Raw genomic sequence first — 17,808 nt, 5'->3', positions numbered from 1 at the left:
TGTAGAGTGTAGCGTGTAGCGTGTAGAGTGTAGGGTGTAGCGTGTAGCGTGTAGAGTGTAGGGTGTAGAGTGTAGCGTGTAGAGTGTAGAGTGTAGCGTGTAGGGTGTAGAGTGTAGCGTGTAGCGTGTAGGGTGTAGGGTGTAGCGTGTAGCGTGTAGAGTGTACGGTGTAGAGTGTAGGGTGTAGCGTGTAGGGTGTAGAGCGTAGCGTGTAGCGTGTAGCGTGTAGGGTTAAGCTACACACTACACACTAAACACAAAAAGAAAAGGATATGCAAACCAATGGGATCCACGTTAAATAGTCAATTTTATTGTACAAAAATAGTAATCCACAAACAGAACCAGGCAAAACATACATTTAAAAACATTTAAAACACTAGTATGGCTGAATAGGCCATAAGTAATTTTACCCGAGGGAATGAAGGAAGCTAATACTTTACAGCATATGTGAGACAGGAGAAATAACCAGAGAGAAAAAATTGCTAGGTATGCGGGTACACCAATCTTAGTCAAATCTACATATAAGAAGCCTATTGTTTACTGCCAACTGTGACCCCCTGAGTACTATGACAGGAAACATATACTCCAGCCTAGTATCTGGAAGAAATACATCATGGATCCTATTTTGTTCAACACAGCATGCGTGCGCACAGTTGGTAAGCAAATGAAAGCAGACCCCTATAGAAAGGTAATAAGGGAAATAGATATGCTGCAGTACTACAAAATCCTAGTTATTTGGATAAATGTATGCATACAGACGCCTTGTGGAAATACAAAGAATCAGGATCCATTGTCCTAAGGCTTGGAAAAATGCCAGGCCATGCATGAAGTAAATAGGTGTAATTCCATAGCAGTTGTAAAGATAAGTTACCCAAGTCCTGTCCCTCGGGAAAAAAACAAAGGAAGCCCTGAACCCCACGCGTATCGACGCTACTCAAGCGTCTTCATCAGAGGAAAAAGTGACACCCTACACGCTACACGCTACACTCTACACCCTACACGCTACACTCTACACCCTACACGCTACACCCTACACTCTACATGCTACATGCTACACTCTACACCCTACACAATACACGCTACTTGCTACACCCTACATGCTACACTCTACACGCTACACGCTACACGCTACACCCTACACGGTACACCCTACACCCTACACCCTACACGCTACACGCTACACCCTACACCCTACACCCTACACGCTACAATCTACACGCTACACGCTACACACTATACGCTACACGCTAGACGCTACACTCTACACCCTACACGCTACACCCTACACTCTACACCCTACACCCTACACGCTACACACTACACGCTACACCCTACACGCTACACCCTACACTCTACACCCTACACCCTACACGCTACACGCTACACGCTACACGCTACACCCTACACGCTACACCCTACACTCTACACCCTACACGCTACACCCTACACGCTACACGTTACACTCTACACCCTACACCCTACATTCTACACCCTACACCCTACTCTCTACATGCTACACTCTACACCCTACACGCTACACTCTACACTCTACACCCTACACCCTACACGCTACACGCTACACTCTACACGCTAAACGCTACAGCTTATACCCTACACTCTACACCGTACACCCTACATGCTACACTCTACACCCTACACGCTACACCCTACACCCTACACCCTACATGATACACCCTACACTCTACACCCTACACCCTACACGCTACACCCTATGCCCTGCACGCCACACACTACACTCTACACGCTACACCCTTCACTGTACACCCTACACCCTACACGCTACACGCTACACTCTACACGCTACACCCTACACTCTACACCCTACACCCTACACGCTATACGCTACACTCTACACCCTGCACGCTACACTCTACACCCTACACGCTACACCCTACACTCTACACCCTACAGCCTACACACTACACGATACTCGCTACACTCTACACCCTACACGCTACACTCTACACTCTACTCCCTACTCTCTACACGCTACACTCTATACCCTACACTCTACACGCTACGCGCTACACGCTACACACTACACACTACACGCTACACTTTACACTCTACACGCTACACACTACACGCTACACGCTACACTCTACACCCTACACCCTACTCTACATGCTACACGGTACATGATACACGCTACACCCTACACGCTACACGCTACACCCTACACGCTACACGCTACACTCCACACCCTACACTCTACACTCTACTCCCTACTCTCTACACGCTACACTCTATACCCTACACTCTACACGCTACGCGCTACACGCTACACACTACACGCTACACCCTACACGCTACACTTTACACTCTACACGCTACACTCCACACTCTACACACTACACTCTACACCCTACACCCTACTCTACATGCTACACGCTTCACGCTACATGCTACACCCTACACGCTTCACCCTACACCCTACACGCTACACGCTACACTCTACACCCTACACTCTACACCCTACACGCTACACGCTACACTCTACACGCTAAACGCTACAGCTTATACCCTACACTCTACACCGTACACCCTACACGCTACACTCTACAACCTACACGCTACACCCTACACCCTACACCCTACATGCTACACCCTACACTCTACACCCTACACCCTACATGCTACACTCTACACCCTACACCCTACTCTACATGCTACACGCTACACGGTACATGATACACGCTACACCCTACACGCTACACGCTACACCCTACACGCTACACGCTACACGCTACACTCTACACCCTACACGCTACACCCTACACCCTACTCCCTACACTCTACACGCTACACGCTACACCCTACACCCTACACTCTACACCCTACACCCTACATGCTACACTCTACACCCTACACCCTACTCTACATGCTACACGCTACACGGTACATGATACACGCTACACCCTACACGCTACACGCTACACAATACACGCTACACGCTACACTCCACACCCTACACGCTACACCCTACACCCTACTCCCTACACTCTACACGCTACACGCTACACCCTACACCCTACACTGTACACCCTACACCCTACATGCTACACTCTACACTCTGCTCCCTACTCTCTACACGCTACACTCTATACCCTACACTCTACACGCTACGCGCTACATGCTACACACTACACGCTACACCCTACACGCTACACTTTACACTCTACACGCTACACTCTACACTCTACACACTACACTCTACACCCTACACCCTACACCCTACTCTACATGCTACACGCTACACGCTACATGCTACACCCTACACGCTACACCCTACACCCTACACGCTACACGCTACACGCTACATGCTAAACTCTACACCCTACACGCTACACTCTACACCCTACACGTTACACTCTACACGCTACACGGTACACGCTACACGCTACGCCCTACACCCTACACGCTACATGTTACACTCTACACCCTACACGCTACACTCTACACCCTACACGCTACACCCTACACCCTACACGCTACACACTACACGCTACACTCTACACCCTACACGCTGCACTCTATACGCTACACGGTACACGCTACACGCTACACCCTACACCCTACATGCTACACGCTACACCCTACACTGTACACCCTACACCCTACACGCTACACTCTACACGCTACATGCTACACCCTACACTTCACACCCTACACGCTATACGCTACACTCTACACCCTGCACGCTACACGCTACACGCTACACCCTACACGAAACACTACACCCTACACGCTACACTCTACGTGCTACACGCTACACGCTACATGCTACACGCTACACCCTACACGCTACACTCTACACCCTACACCCTACACCCTACACGCTACACTCTACACCCTACACGCTACACCCTACACTCTACACCCTACACTCTACACGCTACTCGCTACACTCTACACCCTACCCGGTACACTCTACACGCTACACGCTACACTCTACACTCTACACGCTACACGCTACACTCTACACCCTACACGCAACACGCTACACTCTACACCCTACACGCTACACTCTGCACGCTACACGCTACACCCTACACCCTACACGCTACACTCTACACGCTACACTCTACACCATACACGCTACACCCTACACTCTACACCCTACACGCTATACCCGACACCCTACACCCTACATGCTTCACCCTACACGCTACACTCTACACCCTACACCCTACACGCTACATGCTACACTCTACACGCTACACTCTACACCCTACACGCTACACTCTACATCCTACACCCTACACGCTATACGCTACACTCTACACCCTGCACGCTACACGCTACACTCTACACCCTACACGCTACACTCTACACCCTACACGCTACACCCTACACTCTACACTCTCCACCCTACACGCTACACGCTACACTCTACACGCTACACCCTACACGCTACACTCCACACCCTACACGCAACACCCTACACTCTACACCCTACACCGTAAACCCTACACGCTACACCCTACACGCTACACTCTACACCCTACACCCTACACTCTACACCCTACACGCTACACGCTACACTCTACACCCTACACCCTACAGACGCTACATGCTACACGCTACACTCTACACCCTACACGCTACACTCTACACCCTACACGCTACACCCTACACTTCACACGCTACATGCTACACTCTACACCCTACACCCTACACGATACATGCTACACCCTACACGCTACAGCCTACACGCTACACGCTACACTCTACACCCTACAAGCTACACGCTACACGCTACACCCTACACTCTACACCCTACACCGTACACGCTACACGCTACACTCTACACGCTACACCCTTCACTCTACACCCTACACCCTACATGCTACACTCTACACCCTACACGGTACACCCTACAATCTACACGCTACATGCTACACTCTACACTCTACACCCTACACCCTACACGCTACATGCTACACTCTACACCCTACACGCTACACTCTACACCCTACACGCTACATGCTACATGCTACACTCTACACCCTACACCCTACACGCTACATGCTACACGCTACACTCTACACCCTACACGCTACACGCTAGGGTGTAGAGTGTAATATGTAGCGTGTAGTTTGTAGCGTTTAGCTAGTAGGGTGTAGCGTGTAGCGTGTAGGGTGTAGAACGTAGAGTGTAAGGTGTATGGTGTAGAGTGTAGGGTGTAGAGTGTAGCGTGTAGCGTGTAGAGTGTAGCGTGTAGCGTGTAGGGTGTAGAGTGTAGGGTGTAGCGTGTAGGGTGTAGAGTGTAGCGTGTAGGGTGTAGCCTGTAGCGTGCAGGGTGTAGAGTGTAGCGTATAGCGTGTAGGGTGTAGAGTGTAGGGTGTAGCGTGTAGGGTGTAGAGTGTAGGGTGTAGCGTGTAGGGTGTAGAGTGTAGCGTGTTGGGTGTAGGGTGTAGCGTGTAGGGTGTAGAGTGTAGCGTGTAGCGTGTAGGGTGTAGGGTGTAGGGTGTAGCGTGTAGTGTGTAGCGTGTAGGGTGTAGCGTGTAGCATGTAGCGTGTAGCGTGTAGCATGTAGAGTGTAGGGTGTAGGGTGTAGCATGTAGAGTGTAGGGTGTAGGGTGTAGCGTGTAGAGTGTAGGGTATAGAGTGTAGCGTCTAGGGTGTAGAGTGTAGCGTGTAGCGTGTAGGGTGTAGAGTGTAGGGTGTAGGGTGTAGAATATAGCGTGTAGAGAGTAGGGTGTAGGGTGTAGAGTGTAGGGTGTAGGGTGTAGAGTGTAACGTGTAGCGTGTAGGGTGTAGCGTGTAGCGTGTAGGGTGTAGGGTGTAGAGTGTAGGGTGTATCGTGTAGGGTGTAGCGTGTAGTGTGTAGCGTGTAGGGTGTAGGGTGTAGAGTGTAGGGTGTAGGGTGTAGCGTGTATCGTGTAGCGTGTAGAGTGTAGCGTCTAGCGTATAGGGTGTAGCGTGTAGATTGTAGCGTGTAGGGTGTAGGGTGTAGGGTGTAGCGTGTAGCGTGTAGGGTGTAGAGTGTAGCGTGTAGCGTGTAGGGTGTAGGGTGTAGAGTGCAGAGTGTAGGGTGTAGAGTGTAGCGTGTAGAGTGTAAGGTGTAGAGTGTAGGGTGTAGAGTGTAACGTGTAGTGTGTAGGGTGTAGCGTGTAGCGTGTAGGGTGTAGCGTGTAGCGTGTAGGGTGCAGGGTGTAGAGTGTAACGTGTAGCGTGTAGGGTGTAGCGTGTAGCGTGTAGGGTGTAGCGTGTAGCGTGTAGTGTGTAGCGTGTAGGGTGTAGGGTGTAGAGTGTAGCGTGGAGGGTGTAGCGTGTAGCGTGCAGGGTGTAGAGTGTAGCGTATAGCGTGTAGGGTGTAGAGTGTAGGGTGTAGCGTGTAGGGTGTAGAGTGTAGGGTGTAGCGTGTAGGGTGTAGAGTGTAGCGTGTAGCGTGTAGGGTGTAGGGTGTAGCGTGTAGGGTGTAGAGTGTAGCGTGTAGCGTGTAGGGTGTAGGGTGTAGGGTGTAGCGTGTAGTGTGTAGCGTGTAGGGTGTAGCGTGTAGCATGTAGCGTGTAGCATGTAGAGTGTAGGGTGTAGGGTGTAGGGTGTAGCATGTAGAGTGTAGGCTGTAGGGTGTAGCGTGTAGAGTGTAGGGTATAGAGAGTAGCGTCTAGGGTGTAGAGTGTAGCGTGTAGCGTGTAGTGTGTAGAGTGTAGGGTGTAGGGTGTAGAATATAGCGTGTAGAGAGTAGGGTGTAGGGTGTAGAGTGTAGGGTGTAGGGTGTAGAGTGTAACGTGTAGCGTGTAGAGTGTAGCGTGTAGCGTGTAGGGTGTAGGGTGTAGAGTGTAGGGTGTAGCGTGTAGGGTGTAGCGTGTAGCGTGTAGCGTGTAGGGTGTAGGGTGTAGAGTGTAGGGTGTAGTGTGTAGGGTGTAGCGTGTATCGTGTAGCGTGTAGAGTGTAGCGTCTAGCGTATAGGGTGTAGCGTGTAGCGTGTAGATTGTAGCGTGTAGGGTGTAGGGTGTAGGGTGTAGCGTGTAGCGTGTAGGGTGTAGAGTGTAGTGTGTAGCGTGTAGGGTGTAGGGTGTAGAGTGCAGAGTGTAGGGTGTAGAGTGTAGCGTGTAGAGTGTAAGGTGTAGAGTGTAGGGTGTAGAGTGTAACGTGTAGTGTGTAGGGTGTAGCGTGTAGCGTGTAGGGTGTAGCGTGTAGCGTGTAGGGTGCAGGGTGTAGAGTGTAACGTGTAGCGTGTAGGGTGTAGCGTGTAGCGTGTAGGGTGTAGCGTGTAGCGTGTAGTGTGTAGCGTGTAGGGTGTAGGGTGTAGAGTGTAGCGTGTAGGGTGTAGCATGTAGCGTGTAGGGTGTAGGGTGTATAGTGTAGAGTGTAGCGTGTAGTGTGAAGCATGCAGGGTGTAGGGTGTCGGGTATAGCGTGTAGGGTGTAGGGTGTAGAGTGTAGGGTGTTGCGTGTATGGTGTAGATTGTAGCGTGTAGAGTGTAGCGTGTAGGGTGTAGCGTGTAGCGTGCAGAGTGTAGCGTGTAGGGTGTAGTGTGTAGCGTGTAGGGTGTAGGGTGTAGAGTGTAGGGTGTAGGGTGTAGCGTGTATCGTGTAGCGTGTAGAGTGTAGCGTCTAGCGTATAGGGTGTAGCGTGTAGATTGTAGCGTGTAGGGTGTAGGGTGTAGGGTGTAGCGTGTAGCGTGTAGGGTGTAGAGTGTAGCGTGTAGCGTGTAGGGTGTAGGGTGTAGAGTGCAGAGTGTAGGGTGTAGAGTGTAGCGTGTAGAGTGTAAGGTGTAGAGTGTAGGGTGTAGAGTGTAACGTGTAGTGTGTAGGGTGTAGCGTGTAGCGTGTAGGGTGTAGCGTGTAGCGTGTAGGGTGCAGGGTGTAGAGTGTAACGTGTAGCGTGTAGGGTGTAGCGTGTAGCGTGTAGGGTGTAGCGTGTAGCGTGTAGTGTGTAGCGTGTAGGGTGTAGGGTGTAGAGTGTAGCGTGGAGGGTGTAGCGTGTAGCGTGCAGGGTGTAGAGTGTAGCGTATAGCGTGTAGGGTGTAGAGTGTAGGGTGTAGCGTGTAGGGTGTAGAGTGTAGGGTGTAGCGTGTAGGGTGTAGAGTGTAGCGTGTAGCGTGTAGGGTGTAGGGTGTAGCGTGTAGGGTGTAGAGTGTAGCGTGTAGCGTGTAGCGTGTAGGGTGTAGGGTGTACAGTGTAGGGTGTAGCGTGTAGGGTGTAGAGTGTAGCGTGTAGAGTGTAGCGTGTAGCGTGCAGGTGTAGAGTGTAGCGTATAGCGTGTAGGGTGTAGGGTGTAGAGTGTAGGGTGTAGCGTGTAGAGTGTAGCGTGTAGCGTGTAGGGTGTAGGGTGTACAGTGTAGGGTGTAGGGTGTAGCGTGTAGAGTAGTGTGTGGCGTGCAGGGCATAGGGTGTAGCGTGTAGGGTGTAGGGTGTAGAGTGTAGGGTTTAGCATGTAGGGTGTAGGGTGTAGGGTGTAGCGTGTAGGGTGTAGAGTGTAGCATGTAGGGTGTACGGTGTAGAGTGTAGGGTATAAGCTGTAGCGTTTAGCGTGTAGAGTGTAGCGTGTAGGGTGTAGGGTGTAGAGTGTAGCGTGTAGGGTGTAGAGTGTAGAGTGTAGAGAGTAGGGTGTAGGGTGTAGAGTGTAGGGTGTAGGGTGTAGAGTGTAACGTGTAGTGTGTAGGGTGTAGCGTGTAGGGTGTAGAGTGTAGGGTGTAGCGTGTAGGGTGTAGCGTGTAGCGTGTAGGGTGTAGGGTGTAGAGTGTAGGGTGTAGCGTGTAGGGTGTAGCGTGTAGCGTGTAGCGTGTAGCGTGTAGGTTGTAGGGTGTAGAGTGTAGGGTGTAGCGTGTAGGGTGTAGCGTGTAGGGTGTAGAGTGTAGCGTGTAGAGTGTTGCGTGTAGCGTGCAGGGTGTAGAGTGTAGCGTATAGCGTGTAGGGTGTAGGATGTAGAGTGTAGCTTGTAGGGTGTAGAGTGTAGCGTGTAGAGTGTAGCATGTATCGTGTAGGGTGTAGAGTGTAGAGTGTAGCGTGTAGGGTGAAGCATGTAGGGTGTAGGGTGTCGGGTATAGCGTGTAGGGTGTAGGGTGTAGAGTGTAGGGTGTAGCGTGTATGGTGTAGAGTGTAGCGTGTAGCGTGTAGAGTGTAGCGTGTAGGGTGTAGGGTGCAGCATGTAGCGTGTAGAGTGTAGAGTGTAGCGGGTAGGGTGTAGAGTGTAGCGAGTAGCGTGTAGGGTGTAGGGTGTAGAGTGTAGGGTGTAGCGTGTAGGGTGTAGAGTGTAGCGTGTAGGGTGTAGGGTGTAGGGTGTAGAGTGTAGCGTGTAGGGTGTAGCGTGTAGCATGTAGCGTGTAGCGTGTAGCATGTAGAGTGTAGGGTGTAGCGTGTAGCATGTAGAGTGTAGGGTGTAGGGTGTAGCGTGTAGAGTGTAGGGTATAGAGTGTAGCGTCTAGGGTGTAGAGTGTAGCGTGTAGTGTGTAGGGTGTAGAGTGTAGCGTGTAGGGTGTAGAATATAGCGTGTAGAGAGTAGGGTGTAGGGTGTAGAGTGTAGGGTGTAGGGTGTAGAGTGTAACGTGTAGCGTGTAGGGTGTAGCGTGTAGCGTGTAGGGTGTAGGGTGTAGAGTGTAGGGTGTAGCGTGTAGGGTGTAGCGTGTAGCGTGTAGGGTGTAGGGTGTAGAGTGTAGGGTGTAGCGTGTAGGGTGTAGCGTGTATCGTGTAGCGTGTAGAGTGTAGCGTCTAGCGTATAGGGTGTAGCGTGTAGCATGTAGATTGTAGCGTGTAGGGTGTAGGGTGTAGGGTGTAGCGTGTAGCGTGTAGGGTGTAGAGTGTAGCGTGTAGTGTGTAGGGTGTAGGGTGTAGAGTGCAGAGTGTAGGGTGTAGAGTGTAGCGTGTAGAGTGTAGGGTGTAGAGTGTCGGGTGTAGCATGTAGCGTGTAGCGTGTAGTATGTAGAGTAGGGTGTAGGGTGTAGGGTGTAGAGTGTAGTGTGTAGAGTGTAGAGTGTAGCGTGTAGAGTGTAAAGTGTAGCGTGTAGGGTGTAGCGTGTAGTGTGTAGCGTGTAGCGCGTAGCGTGTAGAGTGTAGGGTATAGAGTGTAGCGTGTAGAGAGTAGGGAGCAGAGTGTAGAGTGTAGCGTGCAGAGTGTAGGGTGTACAGTGTAGGGTGTAGGGTGTAGCGTGTAGCGTGTAGAGTGTAGGGAGTAGGGTGTAGGGTGTAGCGTGTAGGGTGTAGAGTGTAGCGTGTAGCGTGTAGCGTGTAGGGTGTAGCGTGTAGCGTGTAGGGTGTAGCGTGTATCATGTACCGTGTAGCGTGTAGCATGTAGAGTAGGGTGTAGGGTGTAGAGTGTAGCGTGTAGGGTGTAGGGTGTAGAGTGTAGGGTGTAGCATGTAGGGTGTAGGGTGTAGGGTGTAGCGTGTAGGGTGTAGAGTGTAGCGTGTAGGGTGTACATTGTAGAGTGTAGGGTATAAGCTGTAGCGTTTAGCGTGTAGAGTGTAGCGTGTAGCGTGTAGCGTGTAGGGTGTAGAGTGTAGGGTGTAGAGTGTAGCGTGTAGCGTGTAGGGTGTAGGGTGAAGCGTGTAGGGTGTAGCATGTAGCGTGTAGCGTGTAGCATGTAGAGTAGGGTGTAGGGTGTAGGGTGTAGAGTGTAGTGTGTAGAGTGTGGAGTGTAGCGTGTAGAGTGTAAAGTGTAGCGTGTAGAGTGTAGCGTGTAGTGTGTAGCGTGTAGCGCGTAGCGTGTAGAGTGTAGGGTATAGAGTGTAGCGTGTAGAGAGTAGGGAGCAGGGTGTAGAGTGTAGCGTGTAGGGTGTAGGGTGTACAGTGTAGGGTGTAGGGTGTAGCGTGTAGCGTGTAGAGTGTAGGGAGAAGGGTGTAGGGTGTAGCGTGTAGGGTGTGGAGTGTAGCGTGTAGCGTGTAGCGAGTAGGGTGTAGCGTGTATCATGTACCGTGTAGCGTGTAGCATGTAGAGTAGGGTGTAGGGTGTAGAGTGTAGCGTGTAGCGTGTAGTGTGTAGCGTGTAGTGTGTAGTGTGTAGCGTGTAGCGCGTAGCGTGTAGAGTGTAGGGTATAGAGTGTAGCGTGTAGAGAGTAGGGAGTAGAGTGTAGAGTGTAGCGTGTAGGGTGTAGAGTGTAGCGAGTAGCGTGTAGTGTGTAGGGTGTAGGGTGTAGAGTGTAGGGTGTAGCGTGTAGGGTGCAGTGTAGCGTGTAGGGTGTAGCGTGTAGCGTGCAGGTGTAGAGTGTAGCGTATAGCGTGTAGGGTGTAGGGTGTAGAGTATAGGGTGTAGCGTGTAGAGTGTAGCGTGTAGCGTGTAGGGTGTAGGGTGTACAGTGTAGGGTGTAGGGTGTAGCGTGTAGAGTAGTGTGTGGCGTGCAGGGCATAGGGTGTAGCGTGTAGGGTGTAGGGTGTAGAGTGTAGGGTTTAGCATGTAGGGTGTAGGGTGTAGGGTGTAGCGTGTAGGGTGTAGAGTGTAGCATGTAGGGTGTACGGTGTAGAGTGTAGGGTATAAGCTGTAGCGTTTAGCGTGTAGAGTGTAGCGTGTAGGGTGTAGGGTGTAGAGTGTAGCGTGTAGAGTGTAGCGTGTAGGGTGTAGAGTGTAGAGTGTAGAGAGTAGGGTGTAGGGTGTAGAGTGTAGGGTGTAGGGTGTAGAGTGTAACGTGTAGTGTGTAGGGTGTAGCGTGTAGGGTGTAGAGTGTAGGGTGTAGCGTGTAGGGTGTAGCGTGTAGCGTGTAGCGTGTAGGGTGTAGGGTGTAGAGTGTAGGGTGTAGCGTGTAGGGTGTAGCGTGTAGCGTGTAGCGTGTAGGTTGTAGGGTGTAGAGTGTAGGGTGTAGCGTGTAGGGTGTAGCGTGTAGGGTGTAGAGTGTAGCGTGTAGAGTGTAGCGTGTAGCGTGCAGGGTGTAGAGTGTAGCGTATAGCGTGTAGGGTGTAGGATGTAGAGTGTAGCTTGTAGGGTGTAGAGTGTAGCGTGTAGAGTGTAGCATGTATCGTGTAGGGTGTAGAGTGTAGAGTGTAGCGTGTAGGGTGAAGCATGTAGGGTGTAGGGTGTCGGGTATAGCGTGTAGGGTGTAGGGTGTAGAGTGTAGGGTGTAGCGTGTATGGTGTAGAGTGTAGCGTGTAGAGTGTAGCGTGTAGGGTGTAGGGTGTAGCGTGTAGCGTGCAGAGTGTAGCGTGTAGGGTGTAGAGTGTAGCGTGTTGCGTGTAGGGTGTAGAGTGTAGCGTGTAGCGTGTAGAGTGTAGAGTGTAGCGGGTAGGGTGTAGAGTGTAGCGAGTAGCGTGTAGGGTGTAGGGTGTAGAGTGTAGCGTGTAGGGTGTAGCGTGTAGCATGTAGCGTGTAGCGTGTAGCAAGTAGAGTGTAGGGTGTAGCGTGTAGCATGTAGAGTGTAGGGTGTAGGGTGTAGCGTGTAGAGTGTAGGGTATAGAGTGTAGCGTCTAGGGTGTAGAGTGTAGCGTGTAGTGTGTAGGGTGTAGAGTGTAGCGTGTAGGGTGTAGAATATAGCGTGTAGAGAGTAGGGTGTAGGGTGTAGAGTGTAGGGTGTAGGGTGTAGAGTGTAACGTGTAGCGTGTAGGGTGTAGCGTGTAGCATGTAGGGTGTAGGGTGTAGAGTGTAGGGTGTAGCGTGTAGGGTGTAGCGTGTAGCGTGTAGGGTGTAGGGTGTAGAGTGTAGGGTGTAGCGTGTAGGGTGTAGCGTGTATCGTGTAGCGTGTAGAGTGTAGCGTCTAGCGTATAGGGTGTAGCGTGTAGCATGTAGATTGTAGCGTGTAGGGTGTAGGGTGTAGGGTGTAGCGTGTAGCGTGTAGGGTGTAGAGTGTAGCGTGTAGTGTGTAGGGTGTAGGGTGTAGAGTGCAGAGTGTAGGGTGTAGAGTGTAGCGTGTAGAGTGTAGGGTGTAGAGTGTCGGGTGTAGCATGTAGCGTGTAGCGTGTAGCATGTAGAGTAGGGTGTAGGGTGTAGGGTGTAGAGTGTAGTGTGTAGAGTGTAGAGTGTAGCGTGTAGAGTGTAAAGTGTAGCGTGTAGGGTGTAGCGTGTAGTGTGTAGCGTGTAGCGCGTAGCGTGTAGAGTGTAGGGTATAGAGTGTAGCGTGTAGAGAGTAGGGAGCAGAGTGTAGAGTGTAGCGTGCAGAGTGTAGGGTGTACAGTGTAGGGTGTAGGGTGTAGCGTGTAGCGTGTAGAGTGTAGGGAGTAGGGTGTAGGGTGTAGCGTGTAGGGTGTAGAGTGTAGCGTGTAGCGTGTAGCGTGTAGGGTGTAGCGTGTAGCTTGTAGGGTGTAGCGTGTATCATGTACCGTGTAGCGTGTAGCATGTAGAGTAGGGTGTAGGGTGTAGAGTGTAGCGTGTAGGGTGTAGGGTGTAGAGTGTAGGGTGTAGCATGTAGGGTGTAGGGTGTAGGGTGTAGCGTGTAGGGTGTAGAGTGTAGCGTGTAGGGTGTACGGTGTAGAGTGTAGGGTATAAGCTGTAGCGTTTAGCGTGTAGAGTGTAGCGTGTAGCGTGTAGCGTGTAGGGTGTAGAGTGTAGGGTGTAGAGTGTAGCGTGTAGCGTGTAGGGTGTAGGGTGAAGCGTGTAGGGTGTAGCATGTAGCGTGTAGCGTGTAGCATGTAGAGTAGGGTGTAGGGTGTAGGGTGTAGAGTGTAGTGTGTAGAGTGTGGAGTGTAGCGTGTAGAGTGTAAAGTGTAGCGTGTAGGGTGTAGCGTGTAGTGTGTAGCGTGTAGCGCGTAGCGTGTAGAGTGTAGGGTATAGAGTGTAGCGTGTAGAGAGTAGGGAGCAGGGTGTAGAGTGTAGCGTGTAGGGTGTAGGGTGTACAGTGTAGGGTGTAGGGTGTAGCGTGTAGCGTGTAGAGTGTAGGGAGAAGGGTGTAGGGTGTAGCGTGTAGGGTGTGGAGTGTAGCGTGTAGCGTGTAGCGAGTAGGGTGTAGCGTGTATCATGTACCGTGTAGCGTGTAGCATGTAGAGTAGGGTGTAGGGTGTAGAGTGTAGCGTGTAGCGTGTAGTGTGTAGCGTGTAGTGTGTAGTGTGTAGCGTGTAGCGCGTAGCGTGTAGAGTGTAGGGTATAGAGTGTAGCGTGTAGAGAGTAGGGAGTAGAGTGTAGAGTGTAGCGTGTAGGGTGTAGAGTGTAGCGAGTAGCGTGTAGTGTGTAGGGTGTAGGGTGTAGAGTGTAGGGTGTAGCGTGTAGGGTGTAGAGTGTAGCGTGTAGGGTGTAGCGTGTAGCGTGCAGGTGTAGAGTGTAGCGTATAGCGTGTAGGGTGTAGGGTGTAGAGTGTAGGGTGTAGCGTGTAGAGTGTAGCGTGTAGCGTGTAGGGTGTAGGGTGTACAGTGTAGGGTGTAGGGTGTAGCGTGTAGAGTAGTGTGTGGCGTGCAGGGCATAGGGTGTAGCGTGTAGGGTGTAGGGTGTAGAGTGTAGGGTTTAGCATGTAGGGTGTAGGGTGTAGGGTGTAGCGTGTAGGGTGTAGAGTGTAGCATGTAGGGTGTACGGTGTAGAGTGTAGGGTATAAGCTGTAGCGTTTAGCGTGTAGAGTGTAGCGTGTAGGGTGTAGGGTGTAGACTGTAGCGTGTAGGGTGTAGAGTGTAGAGTGTAGAGAGTAGGGTGTAGGGTGTAGAGTGTAGGGTGTAGGGTGTAGAGTGTAACGTGTAGTGTGTAGGGTGTAGCGTGTAGGGTGTAGAGTGTAGGGTGTAGCGTGTAGGGTGTAGCGTGTAGGGTGTAGGGTGTAGAGTGTAGGGTGTAGCGTGTAGGGTGTAGCGTGTAGCGTGTAGCGTGTAGCGTGTAGGTTGTAGGGTGTAGAGTGTAGGGTGTAGCGTGTAGGGTGTAGCGTGTAGCGTGTAGCGTGTAGAGTGTAGCGTCTAGCGTGTAGCGTATAGTGTGTAGCGTGTAGCGTGTAGATTGTAGCGTGTAGGGTGTAGGGTGTAGGTTGTTCCGTGTAGGGTGTAGCGTGTAGCGTGTAGCGTGTAGAGTGTAGCATGTAGGGTGTAGCAAGTAGCGTGTATTGTGTAGGGTGTAGAGTGTAGCATGTAGCATGTAGAGTGTAGGGTGTAGCGTGTAGGGTGTAGAGTGTAGCGTGTAGAGTGTAGAGTGTAGCGTGTAGCGTGTAGGGTGTCACTTTTTCCTCTAAAGAAGACGCTTGAGTAGCGTCGATACGCGTGGGGTAAAGGGCTTCCTTTGTTTTTTTCCCGAGGGACAGGACTTGGGTAACTTATCTTTACAACTGCTATGGAATTACACCTATTTACTTCATGCATGGCCTGGCATTTTTCCAAGCCTTAGGACACTGGATCCTGATTCTTTGTATTTCCACAAGGCGTCTGTATGCATACATTTATCCAAATAACTAGGATTTTGTAGTACTGCAGCATAACTATTTCCCTGATTACCTTTCTATAGGGGTCTGCTTTCATTTGCTTACCAACTGTGCGCACGCATGCTGTGTTGAACAAAATAGGATCCATGATGTATTTCTTCCAGATACTAGGCTGGAGTATATGTTTCCTGTCATAGTACTCAGGGGGTCACAGTTGGCAGTAAACAATAGGCTTCTTATATGTAGATTTGACTAAGATTGGTGTACCCGCATACCTAGCAATTTTTTCTCTCTGGTTATTTCTCCTGTCTCACATATGCTGTAAAGTATTAGCTTCCTTCATTCCCTCGGGTAAAATTACTTATGGCCTATTCAGCCATACTAGTGTTTTAAATGTTTTTAAATGTATGTTTTGCCTGGTTCTGTTTGTGGATTACTATTTTTGTACAATAAAATTGACTATTTAACGTGGATCCCATTGGTTTGCATATCCTTTTCTTTTTGTGTTTAGTGTGTAGTGTGTAGCTTAACCCTACACGCTACACGCTACACGCTACACTCTACACCCTACACGCTACACCCTACACTCTACACCGTACACTCTACACGCTACACGCTACACTCTACACCCTACACCCTACACGCTACACGCTACACTCTACACCCTACACGCTACACTCTACACTCTACACGCTACACGCTACACTCTACACCCTACACTCTACACGCTACACGCTACACGCTACACCCTACACTCTACACGCTACACGCTACACTCTACACCCTACACGCAACACGCTACACTCTATACCCTACACGCTACACTCTGCACGCTACACGCTACACCCTACACGCTATACTCTGCACGCTACACGCTACACTCTACACCATACACGCTACACCCTACACTCTACACCCTACACCCTACACGCTATACCCGACACCCTACACCCTACATGCTTCACCCTAAACGCTACACTCTACACTCTACACCCTACACCCTACACGCTACATGCTACACCCTACACGCTACACTCTACACCCTACACTCTACACGCTACACACTACACGCTACACGCTACACCCTACACGCTACACGCTACACCCTACACGCTACACGTTACACTCTACACCCTACACCCTACACGCTACACGCTACACCCTACACGCTACACCCTAAACGCTACACGTTACACTCTACACCCTACACGCTACACTCTACACCCTGCACCCTACACACTACAATCTACACCCTACACCCTACACGCTACACGCTATACACGCTACACTCTACACACTACACGCTACACCCTACACTCTACACCGTACACTCTACACGCTACACGCTACACTCTACACCCTACACCCTACACGCTACGCGCTACACTCTACACCCTACACGCTACACTCTACACTCTACATGCTACACGCTACACTCTACACTCTACACGCTACACTCTACACTCTACATGCTACACGCTACACTCTACAACCTACACGCTACACGCTACACTCTACACGCAACACGCTACACTCTACACCCTACACTCTACACGCTACACGCTAAACTCTACACCCTACACTCTACACGCTACACGCTACACTGTACACCCTACACTCTACACCCTACACGCTACACTCTACACGCTACACGCTACACGCTACACTCTACACGCTACACTCTACACCCTACACGCTACACTCTACACGCTACACGCTACACGCTACACTCTACACGCTACACTCTACACCCTACACGCAACACGCTACACTCTACACCCTACACCCTACACGCTACACACTACACGCTACACGCTACACCCTACACGCTACACGCTACACCCTACACGCTACACGCTACACGCTACACTCTACACCCTACACCCTACACGCTACACGCTACACTCTACACCCTACACGCTACACTCTACACTCTACACGCTACACGCTACACTCTACACCCTACACTCTACACGCTACACGCTACACGCTACACCCTACACTATACACGCTACACGCTACACTCTACACGCTACACGCTACATGCTACACTCTACACTCTACACCCTACACCCTACACGCTACACGCTATACTCTACACCCTACACGCTACACTCTACACGCTACACGCTACACTCTACACTCTACACGCTACACGCTACACTCTACACCCTACACGCAACACGCTACACTCTATACCCTACACGCTACACTCTGCACGCTACACGCTACACCCTACACGCTATACTCTGCACGCTACACGCTACACTCTACACCATACACGCTACACCCTACACTCTACACCCTACACCCTACACCCTACACGCTATACCCGACACCCTACACCCTACATGCTTCACCCTAAACGCTACACTCTACACTCTACACCCTACACCCTACACGCTACATGCTACACCCTACACGCTACACTCTACACCCTACACTCTACACGCTACACACTACACGCTACACGCTACACCCTACACGCTACACGCTACACCCTACACGCTACACGCTACACCCTACACGCTACACGTTACACTCTACACCCTACACCCTACACGCTACACGCTACACCCTACACGCTACAC

Source organism: Ranitomeya variabilis, unplaced genomic scaffold (assembly GCF_051348905.1).
Source record: "Ranitomeya variabilis isolate aRanVar5 unplaced genomic scaffold, aRanVar5.hap1 Scaffold_19, whole genome shotgun sequence".
NCBI lineage: Eukaryota > Metazoa > Chordata > Amphibia > Anura > Dendrobatidae > Ranitomeya > Ranitomeya variabilis.
This window is presented reverse-complemented; position numbering follows the sequence as displayed.